The sequence below is a fragment of the Bos indicus genome, chromosome 5 (assembly GCF_029378745.1).
Source record: "Bos indicus isolate NIAB-ARS_2022 breed Sahiwal x Tharparkar chromosome 5, NIAB-ARS_B.indTharparkar_mat_pri_1.0, whole genome shotgun sequence".
In the NCBI taxonomy this organism is placed as follows: Eukaryota; Metazoa; Chordata; class Mammalia; order Artiodactyla; family Bovidae; genus Bos; species Bos indicus.
The window spans coordinates 82,970,627-82,992,588 of record NC_091764.1 but is presented as its reverse complement, the minus strand read 5'-3'; the positions used below and the strand labels follow the sequence as shown (position 1 = coordinate 82,992,588).

Here is a 21,962-nt window from a genome sequence, read left to right as displayed (position 1 = left end):
TCTATTCTTTCTTTTCTTTCCTCTCAACATATTTTTTACTTTTATTTTCATTGCTTTATTCCCCACTTGGCACCTTGCTTTAGTTTTGTTTATCAGTTTATGCTTTAGTTAGTTTTGTTCTTATAATTTTTTATTTCCTTTCTTCACCAGGTCAATCTACTATATTTTTGTTGGAATGTTCTCACTTTCCTCGTGGGTGTATATGTATATTTGTATATTCCATTATTTTAATTATTATTTGCCTGACTTTGTAACTGCCATTTGTCTGGGGTTCATCTTTGGTTTCTCATTTTTGGATATTTGCTTTAGTCTCACTTAATGCCATAAGAATCCACTTGTGGAATCTTTGTTCTTGACCACAGATCAAGCCCTGAGCCTTTGGAGTAGCAGCACTGACTCCAAGACCCTAGACTACCAGAGAACTAACCCTAGGGAATATCAAATAGTGAGAACTCACACAGAGGAAACCACTTGAATACAAGACCCGGCATCACCCAACCAACAGTAGCACCCTGTGCTAAACAACAAACAAAACAAAAATACAAACCCAATCATCAGCAGACAGGATTACCACCTGACTCAGCCTTGCCCATCAGAGGAAAAACAAACAACAAACAAAACTGAGCACAAATCTCACCCTTTTTGAAGCCACAAACCACTGCACCAACCTTAAGAGGGCAGAAACCAAAAGGAAGAAAGAATTCAACATTAAAGCCTGGGAAAAGGAGTCCTCAAACACAATAAGTTAAAAAAAAATAATGAAAAGGCAGAAAAATACTACACAAATGAAGGAACAAACGAGAAACACAGAAGTCCAAATAAATGAAGAGGAAATAGGCAAACTACCTGAAGAAGAATTCAGAATAATGATAGTAAAGATGATCAAAAACCTTGAAAACAAAATGGAGAAAATGCAAGAATCAATTAACGAAGACCTAGAAGAATTAAAGAATAAACATACAGAGACAAACAACACAATTACTGAAATTAAAAATACTCTAGAAGGAATCAATAGCAGAATATCTAAAGCATAAGAGTGAATTAGTGAGCTAGAAGATAAAATGGTGGAAATAACTTCTGAAGAGCAGAATAAAGTAAAAAGAATGAAAAGAACTGAGGACAGTTTCAGCGACCTCTTGGGACAATATCAAACACACCAACATTCAAATTATAGGGGTCCCAGAAGAAGAGCAAAAGAAAGGGTATGAGAACATTTTTGACGAGATTATAGTTGAAAATTTCCCCAACAGGGAAAAGGAAATAGTCAAGTCCAAGAGGCACAAAGAGTCCCATACAGGATAGACCCAAGGAGAAACACGCCAAGACACATACTAATCAAACTAACAAAGACTAAACACAAAGTAAGAATATGTAAAGCAGCAAGGGAGAGGCAACAAGTAACCTGCAAGGGAAACTCCATACGCTTAACAGCTGATCTTTCAGCAGAAACTCTGCAGGCCAGAAGGGAATGGCAGGATATATTTAAAGTACTGAAAGGGAAAAATCTACAACTAAGATTACGGTACCCAGCAAGGATCTCCTTCAAAATCGATGAAGAAATAAAAAGCTTTTCAGACAAACAAAAGTTAAGAGAATTCAGTACCACCAAACCAGCTTTACCACAAATGTTAAATGGATCTATATAGTCAAGAAATACAAGAGAAGAAAGTGAAAGTGAAGTGAAGTCACTCAGTCGTGTCCGACTCTTTGCGACCCCATGGACTGTACCCTACCAGGCTCCTCCCTCCATGGGATTCTCCAGGCAAGAGTACTGGAGTGGGTTGCCATTTCCTTCTCCAGGGGATCTTCCCAACCCAGGGATCGAACCTGGGTCTCCCACATTCCAGGCAGACGCTTTAACCTCTGAGCCACTAGGGAAGCTGGTGAAAAGAAGCTGGAAGAGAAAGAAAAAAGATCTCCAAAATCAACTACAACAATTAAGAAAATGGCAATAGGAACATATATATCAATAATTACTTTAAATGTAAATGGATTAAATGCTCCAACCAAAAGACACAGACTGGCTGAATGGATACAAAAACAAGACCCATATATATGCTGTCTAGAAGAAACCCACTTCAGACCTAAAGATACACATAAACTGAAAATGAGAGAATGGAAAAATATATTCCATGTAAATGGGAAGCAAAAGAAAGCTGGAATACCAATCCTCATATCAGACAAAATAGACCTGAAAATAAGAAGATTACAAGAGATAAGGCAGGATACTACATAATGATCCAGGGATCAATCCAAGAGGAAGACATAACAATTGTAAATATCTATGCACCCAACATAGGAGCACCTCAATATATAAGATAAACACCAACAGACATAAAAGGAGAAATAGATAATAACACAATAATAGTAGGAGACTAACACCCCACTCACATCAATGGACAGATCATCAAATAGAAAATTTAAAAGGAAACACAAGTCTCAAATAATACATTAGATGAGATGGATCTCATTGATATCTTCAGGACATTCCATCCAAATGCAGAAGAATACACCTTCTTCTCAAGTGCACATGGAACATTCTCCAGGATAGACCACATCTTGGGTCACAAATCAAACCTCAGTAAATTTAACAAAATTGAAATCGTATCAAGCATCTTCTCTGACCACACTATGAGACCAGATATCAATTACAAGAAAAAAACTGTAAGAAACACAAACACACGGAGATTAAGCAACATATTTCTAAATAACCAATAGGTTACGGAAGAAATCAAAAGGGAAATCAAAAAAATTCTAGAAACAAATGACAATGAAAACACGATAACTCAAAACCTATAGGATGCAGAGAAAGCAGTTCTAAGAGGGAAGTTTATAGCAATACAACCCTACCTCAAGATATAAGAAAAATATCAAATAGACAGCCTTACTTAACACCTCAAACAACTGGGAAAGAAAAAAAGAACAACAACAACAAAAAATTAGTAGAAGGAAAGAAATTATAAAGATCTGAGCAAAAATAAATGAAAAAGAAATGAAAGAAACAATAGTAAAGATTAATAAAACTAAAAGCTGGTTCTTTGGGAAGACAGACAAAATTAACAAGCCTTTAGCCAGACTCATCAAGAAAAAAAGAGAGAAGAATCAACAAAATTATAAATGAAAAAGGAGAGGTTAACAGACAATGCAGAAATAAAAGGATTACAAGAGACAATATGGCAATAAAATGGATAACCTGGAAGAAATGGACAGATTCTTAGAAAAGTTCAATCTTCCAAGACTGAACCAGGAAGAAATAGAAATTATGAACAAGCCAATCACAAGCACTGAAATTGAAGCTGTGATAAAAAAAAAAATCTCCCCAAAACAAACGCCCAAGACCAGATGGCTTAACAGGAGAATTCTATCAAACATTTAGAGAAGAGCTAATGCCTATCCTTATAAAATTCTCTCTAAAAATTGCAGAGTAAGGAACACTTCCAAACTCAATCTACAAGGCCACCACCACCCTGATAACAAAACCAGACAAAGACAATGCAAAAAAAAAACTACAGGCCAATATCACTGATAAACATAGATGCAAAAATCCTCAACAAAATTTTAGCAAACAGAATTCAACAACACATCAAAAAGGTCATACAGCATGATCAGGTTGGGTTTATTCCAGGAAGGCAAGGATTCTTCAATATACACAAACCAACCAATGTGATATACTATATTAACAAATTGAAAGATAAAAACCATATGATCATCTCAATAGATGCAGAAAAAGCCTTTGACAAAATTCAGCACCCATTTATGATTAAAACTCTTCAAAAAATGGGCATAGAAGGAACCTACCTCAACATAGTAAAGCCCATATATGATGAGCCTACAGCAAACATTATTCTCAATGGTGAAAAACTGAAAGCATTCCCCCTAAGATCAGGAACAAGACAAAAGTGTCCATTTTCACCACTCTTATTCAACATAGTTCTGGAAGTCCTAGCTACAGCAATCAGAGAAGAAAAAGAAATAAGAGGAATCCAGATTAGAAAAGAAGAAGTAAAGCTCTCACTGTTTGCAGATGACATGATACTGTACATAGAAAACCCTGAAGATGCTAAGTAGTGAATTTAGCAAAGTTGCAGGATACAAAATCAATACACAGAAATCATTTGCATTTCTATATACTAACAATGAAAAATCAGAAAAAGAAATTAAGGAATCAATCCCATTCACCATTGCAACAAAAAGAATTAAATATATAGGAATAAACTTACCTAAGGAGACAAAAGAACTATACACATTAAATTATAAGACACTGATGAAAGAAATCAAGGACGACATAAACAGATGGAGAGATATCCCATGTTCCTGGGTAGGAAGAATCAATATTGTGAAAATGACTATACTACCAAATGCAATCTACAGATTCAATGCAATCCCTATCAAATTACCAATGGCATTTTTCACAGAACTAGAACAAAAAATTTCACAATTCATATGGAAACACAAAAGACCCCGAATAGCCAAAGTAGTCTTGAGAAAGAAGAATGGAGCTGGAGGAATCAACCTGCCTGATTTCAGATTATACAACAAAGCTATAGTCATTAAGTCAGCATGGTACTGGCACAAAAACAGGAATATAGACCAATGGAACAAGATAGAAAGCCCAGAAATAAATCCATGCACCTATGGGTACCTTATTTTTTACAAAGAAGGCAAGAATATACAATGGGGCAAAGACAGCCTCTTCAATAAATGGTGCTGGGAAAACTGGACAGCTACATGTTAAAAGAACAAAATTAGAACACTTCCTAATACCATACAGAAAGATAAACTCAAAATGGATTAAAGACCTAAATGTAAAACCAGACACTATAAAACTCTTAGAAGAAGACATAGGCAGAACACTCGATGACATAAATCAAAGCAAGATCCTCTATGACCCACCTCCTAGAGTAACAGAAATAAAAACAAAAGTAAACAAGTGGAACCTGATTAAACTCAAAAGCTTTTGCACAGCAAAGGAAACAATAAGCAAGGTGAAAAGACAACCCTCAGAATAATAATAGTAAATGAAACAACTGACGAAGGATTGATTTCCAAAATATATAAAGCAGCTCATACAACTCAATGCCAGAAAAACAAACAACCCAATCAAAAAGTGGTAAAAAGACTTAAACAGGCATTTCTCAGAAGAAGACATATAGACAGCTAACAAACATGAAAAGATCCTCAACATCGCTCATATTTAAAGAAATGCAAATCAAAACTACAATGAGATATCACCTCACACTGGTCAGAATGGCCCTCATCAAAAAGTCTACAAACAATAAATGCTGGAGAAGGTATGGAGAAAAGGGAATGCTCTTGCACTGTTGGCGGGAATGTAAATTGATACAGCCACTATGGAAGACGGTATGGAGATTCCTTAAAAAACTAGGAATAAAACCACCATATGACCCAGCAATCCCACTCCGAGGCATATACCCTGAAGAAACCAGGGTTGAAAAAGACATATGTATTCACTGCAGCACTATTTACAGTAGCTAGAACATGGAAGCAACCTGGATGTCCATCAACAGATGAATGGATAAAGTTGTGGTACATATACATGAAGGAATATTACTCAGCCATAAAAAGGAACACCTTTGAGTCAGTTCTGATGAGGTGGACAAACCTAGAACCTATTATACAGAGTAAAGTGAGTCAGAAAAAGAATGATAAATATCGTATATTAATGCATATATATATGGAATCTTGAAAATGGTATTGAAGAATTTATTTTCAGGGCAGCAATGAAGAAACAGACATGAAGAATAGATTTATGGACATGGGGAGACGGGAGGAGAGAGTGAGATGTATGGAAAGAGTAACATGGAAACTTACATTACCATATGTAAACTATATAGCCAATGGGAATTTGCTGTATGGCTCTGGAAACTCAAACAGGGGCTCTGTATCAATCTAGAGGGGTGGGATGGGGCAGGAGATGGGAGGGAGGTTCAAAGGGGAGGGGATATATGTATACCTATGGCTGATTCATGCTGAGGTTTGACAGAAAACAACAAAATTCTGTAAAGCAATTATCTTTCAATAAAAAAGTAAATTTAAAAAAAAAAAAACTAATGGCTTCACATTTTAAAACCTGATGGTAAGGACACAGAAAACATGGCTTTGTTATGCCCACAGGGCAATCCCATCTGGCTGCAGTAGACACGTGTTGTCTTTGCCTTTCCAGCATCCACTGTCTTCCTTCTGGCCACTGAGCCCTGAAAGGAGAATGGAGAAGGGCTCTTCTTCCACAAAATGCATGATGGCATATCCTCTGTCATCAGAGCCTCTCATCCCCTGGCCACAGTGTTCAGCTGAAGATGGGACTGTTATCCCAGTCATTGCAACAGTGAAGACTGCAGCAGTTCTGGAGTTTAAGGAACTGAGACGCTCTCTTTTCAGCTCTGGATGTAAGATGGTAGGATACGGTAACGATGAAGCTGCCAGCAGACACACTGCCACTAGAGGCAGAAGGCCTGTCTGAGGATGGACTAATACTGATGACAAAACAGAACCAAGGATAAAGCCAGAGAGCCTATAACAAAGTTATGCATAGACTTTTTAGCTACCCTGATCATAAACAATACATTCTTGCTGGTTGCCAGAGCGGGGTGCGGGGGGGGTGCGTGGATAGTTAGGGAGTTTGGGATGGACAGGTACACACTGCTATATTTTAAATGGGCAACCAACAAGGACCTGTTTTATAGCACAGAGAACTCTGCTCCACGTTATGTGCCAGCCTGCACGGGAGGGGTTTAGGGGAGAATCAATACATGTACACGTATGGCCAAGTCCCTCTGCTGTCTACCTAAAACTACCACAACAATGGCCAAATGTATGTTGTTAATGGCTATACTCCAATATAAAATAAAAGGTTTTTTAAAAGTTCTCTTCTTTGCTAACAATTGTTCCAACTGAGTTTTCTGTTTCTTGCAACTAAAAAACATCCTGGCTAATAAACAGTCTTCAGATTGACTAATTCACTGTCAGAACAAGGAATGGAGCATTTTTATACATTAGCAGTTAGTCCAGTAAGACTAGAGATAACTGGCATAAACTGCACCATCAGGAATTGCTCTTAACTAAAAGGAAATACCTTCTCACAGAGAAATTTTCTAACAAGAGTTTGCAAAGCAGGTTTAAGTGTTTTAATGCTTTAATTTTTAAGAGTGCTTCAATAGTCAGAGTGTATATACACAGTAAGATTCTGGCAAATAGCAAAATCTCCTTCCATGTCTTAATCAAAAGAAGGCTACAGCCTGGATCATTTTTGTTCATAGGTACATCTAAGTGGCAGGAGTAAGATACCCTCTCTATGCCTTTCAGATCCCTATGATTTTGTCTAAAAATCATTATTATTCTAAAGAGAAGTAACCATTATAATTTGATTAGTCACTGTTTAAAATCTGACATGATTGTCCTAGGCAAATTTGTTTATTTCTAAACTGATTAATTATCCAAATTAGATAAATGTTTTTGCTAATCCCTCTAACAGTCACAGAAGCTCAGAAGGAATTCTTGGCAATAGGAAATTTCAGAGAAGGGATGGTGACACCAGCTGCTCAGTGGAAACTTATGAAAAACCTCCATTCTAATGGCTTCAAAGCAAACATTTGTTTTGTCTCAATAAATAAAACTGTTTCCTTTCACCACGGTGTTCCAGTAGGGAAGAAATGTTAGCCACTGAAGTAGCGTGATGGCTTTAAAATTTAACAAGACTTGAAAATTCTAGTCAAGGAAGATATGGAAAATGTATGCCAAGCAATTCGAAGGTTGTGACTAATGTTGATACACTTTAGGTGTTTGCATTACATCAAAAAGATAGCATGCATCAAACCACTAATACAAGATAAACAGAAGTGCCTGCAGTTTAGTAGTACACATTATCAAAGTAAGGAAGGGAGAAAAAAAAGGGCCAAAACCAAAGCAAACAAGAGATAAGGCGGAGTGCCTTTGAACAGCCTACTAAACAAATACCCACTGAAAAACTGGTTTACTGCAAAGTTTTATAAACACAATATGGCAGAACTTTCAAATCAATGCAGGACGAACTTAGCCAAGCTTCCAGAGAGACTCCTGCTGATTTTTTCAGATAGAAAAATAGTAATAATAATGGTTTCCACCTATTTAACACTTAGGTGCCTAATTCTAAGAGGCTGAATCTAAGGGTTTTACATACGTTAATTTCCATTAGTCACCATGGCAATACTATGGGTAACAATCCCTCTTTACAGATAAGAAAGTTGAGGTTTTCGGTATTAAGGAACTTCCAAACATCATACCATGAGAAGGAGTAAAGACATAATTTGAAACCAAGTTTATCTGATCAAAAACTCATCCTCTTAGCCATTATGCTAAAATGTTATTCATTTGTTCAATATATATTTCTTGAAAACCTATTATATGACAGATACTGTGCAAGGCATTGGGGATGTAACTGTAAACGACACAGTTGCTGCCCTTACACAGTTTAAAGCCTAGTGGGAGAAACATTTGTTATTTAGTCACTCAGTCATGTCCAACTCTTACAACACCATGGACTGCAGCCCGCTAGGCTATTGTGTCCATGGGACTTTTTTCCTTCAGCAAGTTTACCCAGTTGTAGTTTTAATTGTACTTCTTTTATAACAATTGGACTATCTGTGTTTCTCCCAAGCTTCCCAGGTGGCTTAGTGATAAAGAATCCACCTGCCAAAGCAGGAGGACACTGGATTGAATGCTGGAGTGGGTTGCCATTTCCTTCTCCAGGGGATCTTCCCATCCCAGGGATCAAACCCACATCTCCTGCATTGGCAGGCAGACTCTTTACCACTGAGCCACCTGGGAAGCCTGGGAGAACCACAGATAATCCAACAATACTATAAAAGTAGTACAATGAAAACTACAATGAGGATAAACTTTCTGAAGGAAAAGAATGTGGTACTGTATAAGCATATACATAGCTAAGAAAGTTCACAGTCTGGAAGGTCAGAAAAACTCACTACAGAAGCATCACAGAGCTGAAATCTGAATGATAAACAGGCTTTAATTAAGGAAAGGTAAGGGCTTTCTGGGTAGCACTAACGGTAAAGAACCTGCCTGCCAATGCAGGAGATGCAAGAGAGGTGGGTTCGATCCCTGGGTGGGCAAGATCCTCTGGAGGAGGGCATGGCAACCCACTCCAGCATTCTTGCCTAGAGAATCCCACAGACAGGGAAGCCTGGTGGGCTACAGTCCACAGGGTCGCAAAGAGTAGGACACGACAGAAGCGACTTAGCATGCACAAAGGAGGGAAATCAACCCAACAGAGGAAACAAACATGTGAAAAGGCCCTATGTTAAGAGGAAACTCAGGATGTCTGTGGAGCTAAAAAAACGCCTATGCCTAAAACAGGGCTACAGGATGAAAATACTGTACCAGACAAGACTTGTACCTCCTCCCATAACCACGGAAAGGTTCTACTTAATGACACTCTACCCAACTGGAATCAATGAAGGGAAACCTTTCAAGTCTATATACTCAATTATTTAAAGTAATAAAGCCTCAAATGCAACAATGAATATTTTAGTTGCATTTGGGTCTAAAGTCAGACACTAAACAAAGATAATGTCCCTTCAACGATTCTGATGAGAAGCTACCCTACATCTCCACTCTAGCTGCTGGGTTCAGGCTGCTTTCATGAGTCACCTGGTTCCTCCCATGCCTGCCATTTGCAGCTTTCTTCTACTTCTCTTTACCACTGTCTGATCTTCCTAGAGCAAAACCTGATCATTTCATTCTTCCACTTAACAGTTCATCGAGGGCTACACATTGCCTAATGGGGAATACATGATCTGACCCTTGTCAGCCCATCTTGATTCATCTTCTGTTCAAATACAGTACAGCCAGGATTTGCAGATGTCCAGAGAACAGGTTCATTTCTTGATATTCTGTTACTCCTAAAGTATTGGCCTCATCCACATGGTTTGAGATGGCTTCTTCCCTCGCACATTACAAACAGCTGAATGGGAGTGGGCTGGGGGCTCAGAAGAGGGGAGTTAACATCTCCTATAAGGGTCTGACCACAAATTCTAGTCTGAAGCCATACCTAGCTACAGAAGAGGCTAGGAATGTGGTCTTTATCCTCAGCATCCACACACTCAAATATTTCTATTAGCATGAAAGAGTGAAAAACTAATTTGGGGGACTAACTAGCACACTCTGATACAAAAATTAAAATCATTGTGCATTTTGCTAAATTAAATATGGTTCAAACTAAGTAATGCAGTTGATATTAATTCTTTGAGCATGTATTACAACTTCAATTTTGAAAAAAAGTACAATATGAATGTTGATCTATTCTTTCGAAAATGTTTATAGTATAAAATTATGGCTATCTTGTTGCCAAAGTAATTATCAACTCTCCAGAGCCTGTACCTGTCAATTTACTTTAACAATTATTTTTTTCAGATTCTCCAATAATTAACAAAATGTTTTTCTACTTGCAGTTTGATAGTTTTTAAAAGCTAGTTCTGAGAGATTCTTTTTTTTTTTTTTTATAATGTTCAAAAATTCTAAAGTTGGTGTAATTCAGGCTATGTAACATTAAATAATTCATGGGATAATTTAGAATGTGAACTCTTCTCCAAAGTATCCAGTTTGGTGATCAAGATTCATGTAAAAATAGTAAATAGAGTAAAAGTATTATTTTTTGTTTGTTTGTTTGTTTTTGCTTTTTAAATTTTTTTTCCACCACAGGTATACATGTGTTCCCCATCCTGAACCCTCCTCCCTCCTCCCTCCCCATACCATCCCTCTGGGTCGTCCCAGTGCACCAGCCCCAAGCATCCAACATCGTGCATTGAACCGGAGAGATTCTATAGCAGCTAAGACTTCAGAAATAAGTACTTTGTTTCACTATGACAGATAACAATGACTTCATTTGTGCTGACCAGGAAAGGAGGCTCATTCTGGACATGGATTTAGAATTGGAACTCAATTACTAAATCGTGTTCTGCCAGGTAAATAGGGAAGAAAGATAAATAAAGGGCTTTTATCATCTGTTATAATCCTGGCAATGGATTCATTCAGTAGAGTTTTAAATAATTAACACTTTCATTGACAAGTAATCTTGATTTGACTTAAAATGTCATAGTATTAACCATTCCTAGCCACAAGTAGAGTCTTCAACACAACAAGGTGTGTTGTGAATTCTTCCCTGTGAATTTTAACAAACCCAAACTAAAATTACCCTCTTTGCAAACATGGCTGAAACCAAAAGTCTACTTGAAACGCAAATGTCTAAGTAGTTATATCCCTGATATTAGTAATGACCTTGAACACTTTAGCCAAACACAAATAACTAGTCCTTGAATCATTAACTTACTTTGGATTCCTAATTCACCTTTTATCTCAATATTACTTTTCTAAAGATATCATATTTTTAAACATCTATCACAGGGGATCACAGCATGTTAGGATTAGAGGGAACAGAATGACCTTGTTCTACATTTCTACATTATTCTATCATTTGTACACATCTACATTTTTCCCTTTATTTCTCTGTCCTATATGCAAATATGGTCTCAAAGAAGTTCTCATTTGTACATCGCTACCAGTAAGGATTCCAAGAATAAGAGTGAATAACAACACTGGAGAATTTTGAATTCTTAAAGAGAAGGACCAAACATGTCTTTTGGAATAAGACTGAGGCAGAGCACATTATAACAGACTGAGTCAACAGAAAGAATATTATTAAGTAATGAAGAACAAAAATACCATTCACTTGTTCTCCTCAACCTACATTTAAGTACCCATCCTTTTCCAGACACTTATTCCTAAATTTCAGAAATAAAAATTACAACTTGTTATATGCCCTCTTCTATTTAGTAACATAAAATTATAAATTCCCCAAATAATTTCTGGTTTCATTTTAGCAAATTATTTTCAACTAAACTTTTTTGCTTAAAGCTGTTAAAGTACAAAATATTTCCCTGAATGTATTATATATTATCCACTAAGGAAAAGGGCTGATTGAAATTAAGAAACAGTCTCACAAAAATGCTTACAAATTCACTTTTTTCATGTGCAAAAATAAAACTGAACTTTCAGAAATAACAACTTTAATGTATCTATAACACTCAAACCATTAAATAAGGCTATATACACTACTTTTTCCTGTAAGTTTTATCACATGTTAGGCTAGGGAGGTGCAGAGATATGACCCAAGAGATTTATTAAAGTTCCTAGTACAGCAAGAGTTAATGGCACTACAAATCTAGTGACAACTTTCATCCATTTTAAAAGAATTACCCTTATGGATTCTCAAAGTATTTAATAAGAACAATTATGCTGACTTCACAATTAAATTGACTTTTTTCCCAGAGCAGGGCTGATGTTAACATCTACTTGGAGATTCGGGAATGTTCATATCCTAATTCAACATGTATTCATTCAACAAATATTTATGGAGTCAAGCACTTAAGATACTCAGTGACAAAACAAAAGATCTCGGCCTTCAAAGAGCTTACATTCTACCAGGGGCAGACAGGTGATAAACACTGAACACAAGAAATAGTAAATTATATTGTGTGTAATAAGAAGGTATGAAAGAAAAAGGTAAAGCAAGATAAAGAGAACAGGAAAGGCTGAGGCAAAATGTTAAACACAGTACCGTGTGACCAGGCAATTCCCCTCCTTAGGTGTATACCCAAAGGAATTAAGAATATGTCCACAGAGAACCTTACATGCAAATATTCACTGTAGCATTCCTCATAATAGTCAAAAGGGAGGAGCCACACAAATGATAATCAACTGATGAATGAGTAAGCACAATGGGCTGTATCCTCATCATAATATACTATTCAGCAATAAAAAGGCATAGAGTCCTGACACATGCTACAATATGGATGATTCTTGAAAGCATTATGCTAAGTAAAATAAGCCAAAGGCAAAAGGACCGCACCAAAGTGTGTGTGGGGTGAGGGTGGGGGTTGCCTGGTGAGGGAGATGGGAAGTTATTTTCAAAAGGGTGAAGAGTTTCTCTTTGAGATGATGAAAAAGTACTGAAAATGGATAATGGTGATGGTTGCCCAATATTGTGAATGCATTTAACGCCACTGAACTTTACACCTAAAGATGAGTAAGATGGGGGACTTCCCTGGTGGTCCAGTAGCTAAGAGTCTGCACTCCCAATGCAGATGGCCCAGATTCAATACTGCACGCCACAACCCAGAGAGAAGATTGCGAGTGCCACAACTAAGACACAGCACAAAGAAATAAATATTAAAAAATAAATAAATAAGACAGTACATTTTATTTTATGAATAGGACCATAATTTTAAAAGGTGCTGAGAAGTTACTATTCAGTTACCTACTAAGTGATGAGATCTCAGTTCACTCAGGTCCTCCGCGCTCTCTTCCTGCCATACCATACCACCCTGGAAGCAGGCAGAAATCAGAGCCCCCTAACAGGGATTTCCCTGATAATCAGATCCGGCCTTGTGACTTTTCTTCATGGACATAAGTGATTAATCCAAGTGGAGCCAAATTCTATCACTCTGCATTTTGAATGGTAAGAAGATAAAGGGTATAGGAATTGCTGTATTCTAGTCCTGTAAATGGCAGGACCAGACAGAAGGTTCTGCTACCGAGATACCCACAGCAGCTCTGAGTTTCTGCCTTTCTTGATGTTCACTTGTTGAGCTCATCATTCAATTTCCTGGAGCTCCTCCAGGATCCTTGTACTCATAAATTCCCTTCTTTGCTTAAGCTAGCCAAAGATGGTTTCTATTCCTTACTAACAATGGAACTTTACTTCTAATATTCAGTTCTTAAGCTTTACCCATATGGGCATAGATATGCAAGTACCTTTTGCTTTCCAAATCTTTTGAGCTTTTGTGATCAGATAGTAAGAACAGCAAGAGAGGGGCTTCCTAGATGGCTCAGTGATAAAGAATCCACCTGCCAATGCAGGAGACTAGGGTTCAATCTCTGGTCTGAGAAGATCCCACAAGCTGCAGAGCAACAAAGCCCATGCACTGCAACCATTAAGCCTGTGCTGCAGAATCCAAGAGCCACAACTACTGAAGCCTGCACCAGAAGCCCGTGCACCACAACTAGAGAATAAATAGCCCCCCACTTGCTGCAACTAGAGAAAGCCTACACACAGCAATGAAGACCCAATGCAGTAATAAATAAATATTTTATTTAAAAAAAGAATAACAAGAGATACCTACAGGCAGCTTTTCAGGAGTTCCAAAACAATACAATATAAGGCTTGCAAATAATTTAACTAAACGTAAGTTGGAGGGCACTTAACATTCTCTAATTTTTATAAATAATACACTTTGATTTGCCACTGGAAAAGTTAATCAACAATTTTTTTAATCCAGTTTCGTTTTTGGTTGGGTTTTTGTTTGTTTGATATGTTATATTTAGCTCTGATAATCCATAAGTTCTTTACACAATTTGAAGAATCCTCTTTTCAATAGGAGATAATATGTGGAGAGTAGTAGTGTCTGCTCCTAGTGGCTATTTCATAATCAGTCATTACCACAGATCTTAGAGAGCTAGACATCTAGGAATTATTTAATTACAAACATAAAAGTTTGTTCTAAGATTCCACTGAGGAGTTTTTCTGTATAACAAATACATAATAGAGTCCAGCAATTTGCAATTTTCACAAAGAGATTTTTCTGATGATATTTTAACAATGACTCAAACACTTTAGATAGAATCTTAATAACACATGCTTGAATTCTAAGAATTTAGATATGAATTTAGATTATGCTTTGTTCACTTCCTAAGCCTTTCCTGGACATCATGGGAATCTATCTATGGCCTCTATTGCTTGTTAAACACCAAAAGGAAATGAGGGCAGAGTGGGCTCCACAGATACCAGTACTCTATGCAAAGTGGAGTGTGTGCGTGTGTGTGTGTGTGTGTGCACGCATGCGCACGTGCGCCTGTACATTTGTGCATGTGTTGAACAGTCTCAGGCACTATGAAACAAACAAAAAAAATTATAACTATTTTAGATGGAAAGTTTTCTTTATTAGCAAAGCTTCCAGGAATCTAGAAGTCAACTGAAATCTATGATTAAGGAAGAAAAATGATGAAACACTGGGATGAGGAGAAATAAGGGGGAAAGGAATGAAAACAGAATATTCAAAGAAGCTGGAAATACTATAAAAATTCCCCCAAATAATTGCCAAGTTTATGGGCTTTATATCCTGCCCCCTTTATCTATTGTCTCAGAAAACTGAGTAAACTCAGTAAACATGTCTCTGCTGCTGCTAAGTCACTTCAGTCGTGTCCAACTCTGTGTGACCCCATAGACGGCAGCCCACCAGGCTCCCCCGTCCCTGGGATTCTCCAGGCAAGAACACTGGAGTGGGTTGCCATTTCCTTCTCCAAACATGTCTCAGCACATGACAAATTCAGAGGGCCTGAATCAAACTTAAAGCTCTTACATTCAATAAATAAGCATAAAATATGTTCTTAGGATATTTCTTCAATCTTTGCACATCTCAGTAATATTAAATTTTTGCTTCCTTTTTTGGAGCTATTAATATGAACAGTAAAATTTCACTAATTTTTTGAATAAATAAAAAAGAGAAAAGTACCAAGAATATATTGTCGGGTCTAGTGGTTAGGATTCAGCACTCCCACCACTGCGGCCCGGGTTCGATCACCAGGCAAGGAACTGGCCAATTTAGATCCAGAGGCTCATGCCACAGTTGCTATGGGCCTTGGTCAGTTACAGAGATTTTTATTCTGTGATCTTGGTACAGGGATCCACACTGTGACCTTGGTATAGGGCTCCACATACATGATCAAATTATGGACACAGGTTTGAGACAAATATTCATCTTAATGATCCCACAAAGTTCAGCTAAATACACTTCCTCTTTGAACCCTCTTCGGATCATACTACTCAAAGAATCCGCTTTGGTTTCACTGTGATCTCTGTTTTTAATCATCTTCATTTGAAAAGAACTGCTTTATGTTGTAGTTATTCAATACCAATCTTATCTCCATGACTAAATAATGACTACATTGATTTCACAAATATTTATTAAATGCCTACTAGGTAGCAGGAATTATGTGAGCTGCTGAGCATACAAGGATTAAAAGTCAGAGTCAGTTCCTGATCTTGTGGCATTTACAACTCTGAGGGCAAAGGTGTCAAATGCCCTTAGACTCCCATAGATCCTAGTCAAATGTCATACTACAAATTATCAGAGGAAGTTTGAATTTCTGAGATAATAATTAAAATAGCACAATATCTGGCATCTCTTCATGCTGGATCCCTAACACATAGTCGGGGTTTGTTAACTATGTGTCTAATGAACCAGTGATTCATCTGCAGCATCCTCCACCATAAACCACATCACCAAGAACAGTCCATAAACTTGATCATGCTGGGGACACATTTTCAATTTTATGATTAAATTTTTCTGAATAAACAGATAATTTATTCTTAATTCAGCGCTGGAGTTCTGTAGGTTTGTGTCAGAATAAACTATGAAATTGCTATTATTAACCAATCATTGATTTGAATTTTGAAAGGGCTAATCCATCCATTTCAAAGATATTCAATAAAAACAATTAATCAAATGATTTCAATCACATACACACACAGAGCCCTCACTAAATAATACCAATAGAAACTGATAGACAATAAAAGTTCCATAGTGGGTACTAAGATTATTAAAATGATAATCAGTCATGCTGAAGGGCATACTACTTACATGTGTAAACAGACTTCGAAAATAAAACAGACTATATATTTACTGCACAAGTTAGTGTTAGTCACTCAGTCCTGTCCAACTCTTTGTGATCCCATGGACTGTTGCCTGCCAGGCTCCTGTGTTCACGGAATTCTCCAGGCAAGAATACAGGAGTGGGTAGCCATTCCCTTCTCCAGGGGATCTTCCCAACCCAGGGATCGAACCCAGGTCTCCTACATTGCAGGCAGATTCTTTACCATCTGAGCCACAAGGGAAGCAAAAGTTAAATCAACCATTTATAAAGGATCGGCATTACTGGCCAAACATTTTTCCATAATACATTTTAAAATACCAACAATAAATAACTAGGAACAAAAAATTTTATGGTAAACATATGACCTATATATTTTAGCAACATGTAGTTCCCGGTTTGTGGTTTTTGTCTACTGACAATGACCAGGAAAATGCTTTCTTTATGCTTTTTAAAATAAACATTGTTGATGAACAGTACTAAGAAACTGAAGATCCTCAAAAACATTATTTTCATTTTAGTTAACTGTGCTGACTGTAACAGTAAGAAATGTCTAATTAAAGAAACATATGTACAATCTGGGAAACAGAGGAGACCTAAGAATGAAAATAAAAATGAAAATCATGCACCCATCCATGATACAGTGTCACCACTGTGAAAAAACATGCTGAAAGGTCTTCACTTTCACTATTTTCGTGGATTTTTTTTCTATATTTTTACATCAGAATTATGGTTTTCTAAAGCATATATTAAAAACATTCCCACCCAAATCTGCATGAGAGTGGAAAACCACTGTGCATTTGAAAAACATAATCAATTTTACTCATTAAATAAATGAATGGATGAATGACCATTAAAATTTCACTTCTCTGATTACTATCCGGTGATTTATTACCAAGTTCTGACGTAAACAAAAGGAGTAAAATTCAATCACTTGTTATGCTAGAAATTTGTCATAGAAGTCCACTGTTACTTCCTTTATATTTATATATGAAGATACACCTTGTGTCCGGAATTTGTTTTAAAAATTTGAATTTAACTTTTAAAGTATTCTATCTATATGTGGAGTTCCAAAGGGAAAACATGATTGTGAAAAGCACTACCTGTGCAAAAAATAATAATAATAATAATAAGAAATGTTTTAAGCAAAAAAGCTCTGTTAAATAAAGAATGAGGGCAATCATTTGCCTTTGAATTCTCTTCTCCCAAAGTCAAGGTGCTTAAGGAAGCATGGTTGTTTACCTGACTGAGCTCTCCACCGGAGAGGGTCTAAAAGCTACCCTGTTGTTTATGGAATGACTTCAAAGTTAAAGAAATGGTCGACCTTTCAGCTTAAAATAGACTTTATGTTCACCACTTCAGAAGCTGTCTTTGTGCTCCGTCTAATTTCAAGTTCCATAACATGACACTACTAACCCTCACACTTTCCAAAACAACTCAGTATTCAAGATTATACTGTCTTCTTCCTCCTCTTTAAAGACACATGCAAATATCCAATGGATTTTTAGATACTTTTATCATAGTAACAAATGCTGTAGCCAAAACAGAGCTAAATTTATACACCTAGTTATAGCAGAAAATAATGGCTGTTACTTGGAAGAGTTTTATCTAGAAGAGACTAAAGATAAATTACAAATTAATGCAAATATATGTCAGCTGTAACCATTCCTTGTTTCATCTGAGTCTCTACTGATTAAACAGTCCTATTAAGGGGAAGATTTTCTAAACTATGATAAGAACAGAAAAATTAAATAAGTAAAAGAAGAAAAAATTAACAGTCAAATTTGCAAACATTTAAATATTAAAAACTTTAAGCAGAAAAAAAGATCAGAAAGGGAAGTGCAAGGGACTATAATTGGGAAAAATAAACATAGGACTTTACACAGTCTTGTTCATTTATCTAAGGGATTAAGTCAGAATTATAAATTCTGTGACCCACCATTCCCCTACCTGATATCCATCATTGAACATGGAAACAAAATTCACTGAACTGAGCAAAATCAAACATGAACTAAAAATAAGAGTCCTGATCTTTAGCCACTCTGGCTAAACAACTATTATGATACTTGGCAGTCACTGCTTCAATGGGTGATCACCTGAGCGTTTTCTCAAACCTTAACAAGCTGGTGTTGATTCTTGGTAGGTCCTGAGAAGAACCCTCAAACCAAAGGCAATAATCACTTAAATATATGTATACAGACATACATGATCACACACACTTGTCATTCACTGAACTCTGAACTACGAGCAGAACAATTAAACAACGGCATACTTTTCACTGATTCTACTGCCCCACCCATCCTGGGAATTCTGGCATGCTCACTCCCACAGTGTGGTATCAGACCGTTGATCAAGGTGATGTACCCAAAATACCTAATGTCAGAAGTGTCAAGGCTAGGACTTCCAACTAGGCTGAATTAACACCATACACAAAAATAAATTCAAAACTGATTAAAGACCTAAATGTAAGACCATATATCATAAAACTTTAGTGGAAAACAAAGAAAACTCTTTGACATAAATCGCAGCAATATCTTTTTTGAGCCATTTCCTAGAGTAATGGAAATAAAAGCAAAAATAAACAAATGGGACCTTATTAACTCAAAAGCTTTTGCACAGCAAACGAAACCATAGGCAAAACAAAATGACAGCCCACAGAATGGGAGAAAATATTTGCAAATGATGTGACCGACAAGAATCAGGCTCCAAAATTTACAAGGAGGCCAAGCGGCTCAATATCCAAAAAACAAACAACCCAATCAAAAAATGGGCAGGAGACCTAAGTAGATATTTCCCCAAAGAAGACCTACAGATGGCCAAGAGGCACATGAAAAGATACTAGTGAAGTAACTCAGTCGTGTCCGACTCTTTGTAACCCCACAGACTGTAGCCTACCAGGCTCCTCTGTCCATGGGATTTTCCAGGCAAGAGTACTGGAGTGGGTTGCCATTTCCTTCTCCAAGGGATCTTCCCAACACAGGGATCAAATCCAGGTCTCCCGCATTGTAAGCAGATGCTTTTACCATCTGAGCCACCAGGGACTAAAATCACTAATTATTAGAGAAATACAAATCAAAACTACCACGAGATACCACTTCACACCACTCAGATTGGCAAACATCAAAAAAACCTACAAACAATAAATGCTGGAGAGAATGTGCAGAGATGGGAACTCTCCTACACTGTAGGTGGGAATAAAAATTGGTGTATTCACTATGGAGAGCCATATGGAGTTTCCTTAAAAAAACAAAAATGGAGCTACCATATGATCCAGCAATCCTACTCCTGAGCACATACCTGGAGAAAAACATGGTTTGAAATGGTACATTCACAACAATGTTCAATGCAGCATTATTTACAATAGCCAAGACATGGAAGCAACCTAAATGTCCAGTGAAAGAAGAATGGATAAAGAAAATGTGGTACATACAAACGATGGTATATTATTCAGCCATTAAAAAGAATGAAATAATGCCATCTGCAGCAACATGGATGGGCTTGGAGATTATCATACTAAGTAAAGTAATTCAGAAATAGAAAACCAAGTATCACAATATCATTTACATGTGAAGTCTAAAAAAAATGATAGCAATACACTTATTTACAAAACAGAAACAGACTCACCTACTTAGAGAATGAATTTATGGTTACCAGGAGGAAAGGGAGGGAGGGACATATTGGGAGTTTGGGATTGACATACACACACCACTATATATAAAATGGATAACCAACAAGGATATACAGTTCCCTGTACAGCACAGGGAACACTGCTCAATATTCTGTAATAACCTAAAATGGGAAAAGAATTTGAAAAAAAAATGATAAATGTACATGTATAACTAAATCACTTTGCTGTACATCTGAAACACAACATTATTAATCAACTAGGCTCCAATATAAAACAAAAATTAAAAAAAAAAACAAGTATCAATGACTAGTGAAGTAAATCTCAATATAAAAAAAAATAGAGGAAGGGGAAAGAGACAATTAACACTACATTTATTTTTATTTTTATTTTTTTTACAGCACCATGTCTCACACTAGGTAAACCAGTGTTTCACTGTGTCAACTACAAATTGGCACTTGTGAAGAGCATTTGCCAGTGACTGAACAACAACAAGGGCATTTGCCATCTGTCACTGCATACCAACTACTGGAGCTTACTCAAACTCACGTCCATCGAGTTGATGATGCCATCCAACCAGCTCATCCTCTGTTGTTCCCTTCTCCTCCCCACCTTCAATCCCTCCCAGCATCAGGGTCTTTTCCAATGAGTCAGGTTTTTGCACCAGGTAGCCAAAGTACTGTAGTCTCAGCCTCAGCATCAGTCCCTCCAATAAAATCACCATCCTCAAAAACTCTACAAATCACAAATGCTGGAGAAGATGTGGAGGAAAGGGAACCCTCCTACACTGTTGGGAATGTAAGCTGGCACAGCCAATATGGAAAACAGTATGGAGGTTCCTCAGAAAACTAAAAATTACCATGTGATCCAGCAATCCCACCCCTGGGCATATATCTAGACCGAAATATATTTCAAAAAGATATATGAGCTATGTTCATAGCAGCACTATTCACAATAGCCAAGTCATGACAACAACCTAAATGTCCAACAATAGATGGACTGATAAAGAAGACGTGGTACATAGATACAACGGAATATTCAGTTCAGTTCAGTCGCGTCCAACTCTTTGTGACCCCATGAATCGCAGCACGCCAGGACTCCCTGTCCATCACCAACTTCCAGAGTTCACTCAAACTCATGTCCATTGAGTCAGTGATGCCATCAGCCATCTCATTCTCTGTCGTCCCCTTCTCCTCCTGCCCCCAATCCCTCCCAGCATCAGAGTCTTCTCCAATGAGTCAACCCTTCACATGAGGTGGCCAAAGTACTGGACTTTCAGCTTTAGCATCATTCCTTCCGAAGAACACCCAGGACTGATCTCCTTTAGAATGGACTGGTTGGATCTCCTTGCAGTCCAAGGGACTCTCAAGAGTCTTCTCCAACACCACAGTTCAAAAGCATCAGTTCTTCAGCACTCAGCCTTCTTCACAGTCCAACTTTCACATCCATACATGACCACTGGAAAAAACATAGCCTTGACTAGACGGACCTTTGTTGGCAAAGTAATGTCTCTGCTTTTCAATATGCTATCTAGGTTGGTCATAACTTTCCTTCCAAGGAGTAAGCGTCTTTTAATTTCATGGCTGCAATCACCATCTGCAGTGATTTTGGAGCCCAA

The 21,962-nt window shown here is 37.3% G+C and overlaps 1 protein-coding gene and 1 non-coding gene across 3 annotated transcripts in view; both read right to left on the bottom strand.

The window, feature by feature from the left end:
- The window catches only part of ITPR2 (inositol 1,4,5-trisphosphate receptor type 2), a 593,100-nt gene that overhangs the window by 565,850 nt on the left and 5,288 nt on the right, over window positions 1–21,962 (bottom strand). The window lies entirely within an intron of this gene.
- TRNAS-GGA (transfer RNA serine (anticodon GGA)) lies at window positions 1,807–1,878 on the bottom strand. Its single transcript has one exon. It is a non-coding gene; the product is annotated as a tRNA-Ser (tRNA).